Genomic DNA, 7,209 nt, shown 5'->3' with positions numbered 1-7,209 from the left:
AAAGAAAGAAAGAAAGAAAGAAAGAAAGAAAGAAAGAAAGAAAGAAAGAAAGAAAGAAAGAAAGAAAGAGAGGCGAGTGAGATTTTCAACCCATGTCTGTCATTCTTATCAAGGCCTACCATGAGACGAAAAAAACAGGGACTTGGTAACAGTGGAAACAATGAATAGTTTTTCTTTCATACAAAACAGAGGGAATGGGGTCAAAAAGACCTGCTTGGGAAAATTTTTAAATATGCAGAGGATGCCATTTAGATCAGTCATCAAGCAGACATGCCTGCAAGAGGAAAGGCCAAGGACGTATTGAAGTGATTATCATGGAAGAAATGGCATTAGGTTACTCTTGAAACTGTAGCCAAAGGTTTAAAGAGTTTGGGCCCTGAGGGTTCAGGAGTCTCCTTAGCACAGGTCAACGTAGAGGAGATTATTCTTTCATTCTATCATTCAGCAACTCTTTATTGACCATCTATCATTAATCAGGTGTGGTTCTATTTGTGGGATACAACTAATCTTTACTGGTATAAGGATATAGGCTGATCAAATATTCAATGCACAAGCCACTAAATACTACAAATTATAGTCATGAGCAACCCACTCACCTTCCAAAAAAGATGCTGCTCTGGCTTGAATTCCTCATTTGGCCCACCCTGCACTGTTCTATTGAAGATGACATGAAAGCTACACCTTGTGGGTCAGGGGCTTCCTCTTACTTAGCTTTCTATTCTCAGAGCTAAACACAAAGCTTGGCACACAAAAGGAGCTCAGTAAATGGGACATCATAAGAAATGAATTTTTCTAGCCCAGTTCAGTTGGTTTCTGTGTGACCTTGAAGAAATCACATCACTTTTTAGCCTCAGTTTCTCCATCTAACAGGTGGGAGTATGTCTATTTCATAGTGTTTTTTTTTTCTTTTGAGGAATAAATAAATAAATAATAAATAAAGGAAGTCACTTAGTATAATTCTTGGAGTACAGTAAGCACACAGAAAGAATGAACTATTATTAGTAATAATTTTATTGCTACTTTCATAATTATTAATAGTTCTTATGTCAAAGGATGCCTTTGAAGATAAAATTAAACTGTGAAAGTGATTCTTTTTTAACTCTAAATAATGATTGATTAAGAGGCAGGTTGACTCATGAATCACTCTTTAAGAATCTTTGCTTTGAAACATGTTGTTGGTACTTTAAAGGATAACTTTCGATTGAATTCTTCCCATGGAATCTAAAACATCACTAGTAGTAAGTGAGGCCACTGAGCAGGCTCATTAATTCTGTCAGATGACTAAGGAACCATCTGGTGACTGCCACCTATAATTGACATGGCAGCAAATATAATCCACCATGATGATGGCCTCACAGGAGTTTCCAAGTTGATATATAATGTCTAATTTTAACTTGTATAGTAAAAAAATTAATCTCAACTTTTATCAATAGGTTTTTACAACTGGGGAAAAAAAAAAGATGGACCAGCAATAGCAGATGGCACCTTTTATCATCTGTAAAGAGAGGAGAAATAATGTTGGCTACATGCTGTTTAAGTACTTGTAGACCCTTTATGTAAATTTTGTCAGGATGGAAGCTGAGTCAATAACAATTTAATAAAATGTACAAAAATAGTAGTAACTACATTTTATATACCTTAATGTGTGCCAGGCACACTATAAATCATTTAAACTATATTACATTGTTTAACTATTTAGGCAACATTAGTCACCATAAATTATCATCTATGTTACGCAGATAAAGAAACTAAGAACTTTTGGCAAGTTTGGGAAGGGGACTCCTCAAGGTCAAACACATGGTTAGTAAATGGTGGATAAGATATTAAAAAAAAAAAAAGGTATCAGTGATGTTCAAATCTCAGATCTTAATTATAACCCTGCATTAGCTCAAAATAGTAACTATACCTAAATATATGTTATTAAAAGACTACTTATAAGTAATCATTGAATTTCTTTTATTTTTAAGAAATAACGTTCTTAAAAATCTTGAGATATATTAACCTACATAATGGCTATATAATCAACATATACCCTCTTTAATTTGTGACTTCACTGATTTGTCAAACTTATCTGGTTTTCAATGTATTTTAGTCATTTATTGTCAAACTTTCTAACAAGATCAAACTCATGAAAACAACACGACAGTTCTGACAGGCATCTGTTTACTTCTCAGTTTGTTTCCTTGTTCTGATTCACTGGTCTGAAGAATTCTGGATTTAAGTAGCAAAGAGGGCAAATGTGAACAGCACACTAAACTCTCCATCTTATTAGAACTCTTAATATTACATACCCTCAGTGGCACTTTCTGGATGTAAATTAAAGTATTCCAGAATCATTGTCTTTTAAGACTCATAATAAGGGAGAATGATCGTTACTCATGTTGAATATACGCAAGGGTAGATGAGCAATCAATGAGTTACCATCAGTGCACAATACTATCTCATTCATTAGTCCAATGAAATAGAGAAAAACAAAACAAAACAAAGATAGCTGATGGAGAAAAGAGATCAATGTCAATTATGAAAAGTTATGTATGAGTAAAAGTACTGACTTTTATCAATTCAGAAGCATCTGAAAAGTAAGTTCATGTTTTCCACCATCACTATTTTTTTTTTACATATTCCCAACACAGTGACAGACTTTGATTAAAACAATAAAAATAACTGGATTTAAAGTTAAATGATTTTCACTCAACTTTTAAGAAGAAAAAATGGCATCAATATTGACTGGTACCATGGAATCTTATATAAAGAACGTTGGCGAGATGTTCCAGAATTAGAGCCCATCCACCATCACTTGCATTTCATATAACTAAGTGGGTTCTATGTCATGAAAGCTGATGCTTAGAAAGAGTAAGCTTAAATTTATTTTACTCTACTATATTTATGGAAATTAAAAGCTGGATAAGTCCTTGGAAATTCTCCTTCCATGTACAGATCAGGAAACTGAGGCTCTATAAGGTAAGATGATTTGCTTAAATTAATCGAGGTAATACCTCTTCTTAAGTTCAGGTATTCTACTTCCCATGCTACCATTTCCCAAATGGTGAACCCCCAAAAATTACCACACCAAGGGCTCTGAGAAGAAATGTTTCTAAGGAAATATAAATAAGGGTATTTAAATTCATGACTCGCATTTGAAATTACCATGCACTATATATATTAACTACATATTTTTATATGTAGTTTTTAATAGGTAAAATGTGTCCATAGTGTATCAAAAATATATAAAATCATATAACCATAAACATTTCCCTTTTATTCTTAACTCCATCTTCTTAGTTACTGACTTTCCCCTCCATGCCTGACCATAGGTGGTACTGCTGTTAGCTTCTTAGGTATTCTCTCAGAATGCCTTTATATAAGAGCAAATACGGACAGATATTTTTATTACAACGTTTTACACAATTGGTGGCACACAATTCAGATATTCTGTACTTTTCCCTTTTTCACTAAGCAATATGTATGACAGATTATATCAGTATACAAAGAGATTCCTCATTCTTTTGTATAGCTATGTTACTTTTTCTATCATGGAAGTACTGGGTAATTATGTTATTTCCAATCTTTTGCTAGTACATACAATGGACCATAAATAACTTCATATACATCATCATTTGGTACATGTGTATGCCTAGAATAAACATCTAGAAGTAGATTATCTGAATTAAATGTATATGCACTTGTGATTCTTATTATCCACAGAGGTTGTACTAATAATATAATGTGTGAAATTATCTGTCTTTCCACAGGTACAGAATTGACACAATTTAGAAATTTCTAATAATGTCATTTTTTTAAAAGAATTTATTCATTTATTTGAGAGAAAGAGACGGAGATAGCGAGAGAGAGCATGAGCTGTGAGGAGAGGTAAAAAGCAGGCTCCGTGCTGAGCAGGCAGCCCGATGTGGGGCTCAATCCCAGCATTTGGGATTGAGCTGAAGGCAGACACTTAACTGACTGAGGTATCCAGGTGCCCATCCCATAATCATGTCATTTTTTTAAAAAGGTATTTGAGCATTATTCCAATATGCTTTTCTCTTATTAGAGTTAAGTTTAAGCAACCCCATATGTTTAAGAGTCATTTTGCTTTCCTTTTCTGTAAACTTACTAGTTAAATGTTACACTATTTCCAATTATTTTGTTATAATTTGTAGTAGCTCTTTACATATTAGAGAGAATGGTACTTTGTATTTGATAGTAAATGAAATACTTTTCATAGTTTGTTATTTTTTTTTAAAGATTTTATTTATTTATTTGACAGAGAGAGAGCACAAGCAGGGGGAGTGGGAGAGGGAGAAGCAGACTCCCCGCTGAGCAGGAAGCCCGATGTGGGACCCGATCCCAGGATCCTGGGATCATGACCTGAGCTAAAGGCAGACGCTTAATGACTGAGCCACCCAGGCGCCCCATAGTTTGTTATGTTTTGAATTTGCTAATAAATTTTTGTTATATGAACTTTTAAAATGTGGTCATACTTATCATTTTTTAAATAGATGTGGGATTTAGAAACATAGAAAGTACTTCCTTATTAGATTAAGTCCTTGATCCATTCATAATTTGCCTTGGCCTAAAGTGTGAACCATATATTTATCTTGCTTTTTGTTACTTTTTTTGTCTAGATGTCTATCCTCAATTTTTTTTGGCCATATGTCTATCCTCAATTTCTTTCATTGATCTTTCATATAAATTTCTAATAATTAAACAGTGTGGTACTAACACAGGCTTACAGAAGCCAATGAAACAAAATAAAGACCATGAATAAACCCGGTCACGTAAGTTTGCATATTATTAACATGGCAACTCAGATGAGTAGGAAAAAAATGGCCTATTTACTATATTGTGACAAATACAAATACAGCAAATTCCAAATATTTGGAATTTTCCAAGTATACAATTTAGTCACCCTCAAATTTGATAGATTTAACAACTAGTTTACTTTTTTCTAAGTTTTTTTTTTTTAATTGTGTTGACTAGTACCTAAATACTCAATAATAGCAATGAGAGTGGGCATTTATCATTCTTTTTTTTATAGTAATAGACATGTCTCCAGATGATTCCCCATCAAGCATGATGGTGGCTTTGGGGTTGGGATTGATGTATTTTATAAAGTGAAAGAAGTATCTGTAGAACCATATTTTGCTCATTGTTTTTGTCCAAAATGTTGTTAAATTTTCAGTTACTATAGAAAATTATCTGTGATTTTTCTTATAAATATTAGTATTTTAGATTATACTTATATTGAAACATTCTTCAATTTTTGGAAAAAGTAACACCTATTCATGAAAACTACATTTTTAACAAACTGTCAGTTTCTGTATATTATTACATTAAGAGTTTTCACATAACTAACCATAAATAAAATTGCTCTCTAATTATTTTTTTGATACAGTTATCATCAGGTATTTGTATTCAGGTTATACTCATTTTTATAGGATTTAGAAATATATCTTCTCTGTGATAGTTTAACTGTTTTGAGTAAGCTTTCAGTTGATATAGAAACTCAATTTGCTACAATACTGTCTTTTTTGTTTTCTAATTAATAGATGTTTACTGTAACTTAATTGGCAACTAGAATGCTTGAGCTTTTCAAAGTTCAAACCTATTTTGAAAGCATGGAATTTATCTTTCTAAGTGGTATTATGAGAATATTCATGAGAACTCATTCTCTTTTACACATACTGTAAGTTAATTGAAGAAGGGGATGGGAGAAAAATATGGATTCACTTACTATTCATCATGATAGACAGCAAAGGAAGAGGGAGTTTACAAATTGAATGATAACATAAAAGAAAATAGTTCTGTACTTCATCTCTGAAAACACTGAGTAGATATTTTTATCAAGTGTGTTGATCAGTGTGTTGAAAGTAAACTTATCATTAAAAAAAAAATTCCAGTTTTTTTTCCTTCAAGTTTTAACCAATCAGTGCACAAGTATATATGTCATGTATGTCCCCTGCAGTTTGGGAACACAGTGAATTACTGACTTACTTCTCATGAGAAATTCATCACAGGCTGGCTAGCTGCTTTCACAGAGCATTCAGATCAGCCTTCCCTCTATGGTTTCATCAAAGAATGAGTATGTTTCCTAGCTCTTCAGAAAGAGCTAGTATGGAATCTTCTTAGGAACAGAATAAGATGAGAGAAGCAAAAAGCATACTCCCTTTCTCTGTCTTCAGTCTTTCTGTATATGAGGGAAATGTGTGGCCTCAATTTCAAATATGTTCAGAGATTTGAGTAATAACTCACTATGTAGAAATTTTAATTTCTGGGTTGACACTCTGTTTTACCCGAGAATGATCAAAAATTTGGAAGCTGCACAAATTTTAATCCCAAAAGAGGGAAGTACTAGTTTCAACTAGCAAATTTAGAGGGAAAGTGAGTTTTATGCTACTAAAAGAGACAGTGGATTATATGATTATACCCATGGATCCCAACTGTTTAATTTCCTGCTTACAATGTTTGACATCTTGCACAATTTTGTCCGTTTATCAGAAGCTGGACATTCAAAAACAAAATAAACAAAATAAACATATAAACAAACAAAAACACCACATTTCATATATATGATGCTGTTTTTTACATCACTGACGGGAATTTATTCTCCCATTAAGTAAGACCATCGCACTCTGAATTGTCTATTGACAAACAAACACAAACCATTTAATATAAATATACGTAAGTTTGACTTTTGGGTTTTACAAGTAGTCCTTCTAGAAGCAATTGACTAATATTTCCCTAGACATCAATCTCAAAGTGTCCAAGTACTAGTAAATGCTATTGAATAATGTGTTCTTGCCCTCGAAATAGATTAATTTCCTGAACATGGTGTGGCAAATACCAATTTTGGGGCTACAAGAGATTATTGGTACTCTACACAGATTTAACTTCTTCAAATACAATCTTTATCAAGAAAGGGATGAAAATAACTATATACTTTATAGGATATAATGCTTATAAATCAGAATATAGGGGCTCCTGGGTGGCTCAGTCATTAAGCGTGTGCCTTCGGCTCAGGTCGTGATCCCAGGGTCCTGGGATCGAGCCCCGCATCAGGCTTCCCGCTCAGGGGAGAGCCTGCTCCTCCTTCTCCCACTCCCCCTGCTTGTGTTCCCTCTCTTGCTGTGTCTCTCTCTGTCAAATAAATAAATAAAATCTTTAAAATAAAATAAAATAAAATAAAATAAAATAAAATAAAATAAAATAAAA

Source organism: Mirounga leonina, unplaced genomic scaffold (assembly GCF_011800145.1).
Source record: "Mirounga leonina isolate KUSES-001 unplaced genomic scaffold, KU_Mleo_1.0 Mir_168, whole genome shotgun sequence".
NCBI classification, from domain to species: domain Eukaryota; kingdom Metazoa; phylum Chordata; class Mammalia; order Carnivora; family Phocidae; genus Mirounga; species Mirounga leonina.
Note: the sequence above shows the minus strand (reverse complement) of the source record.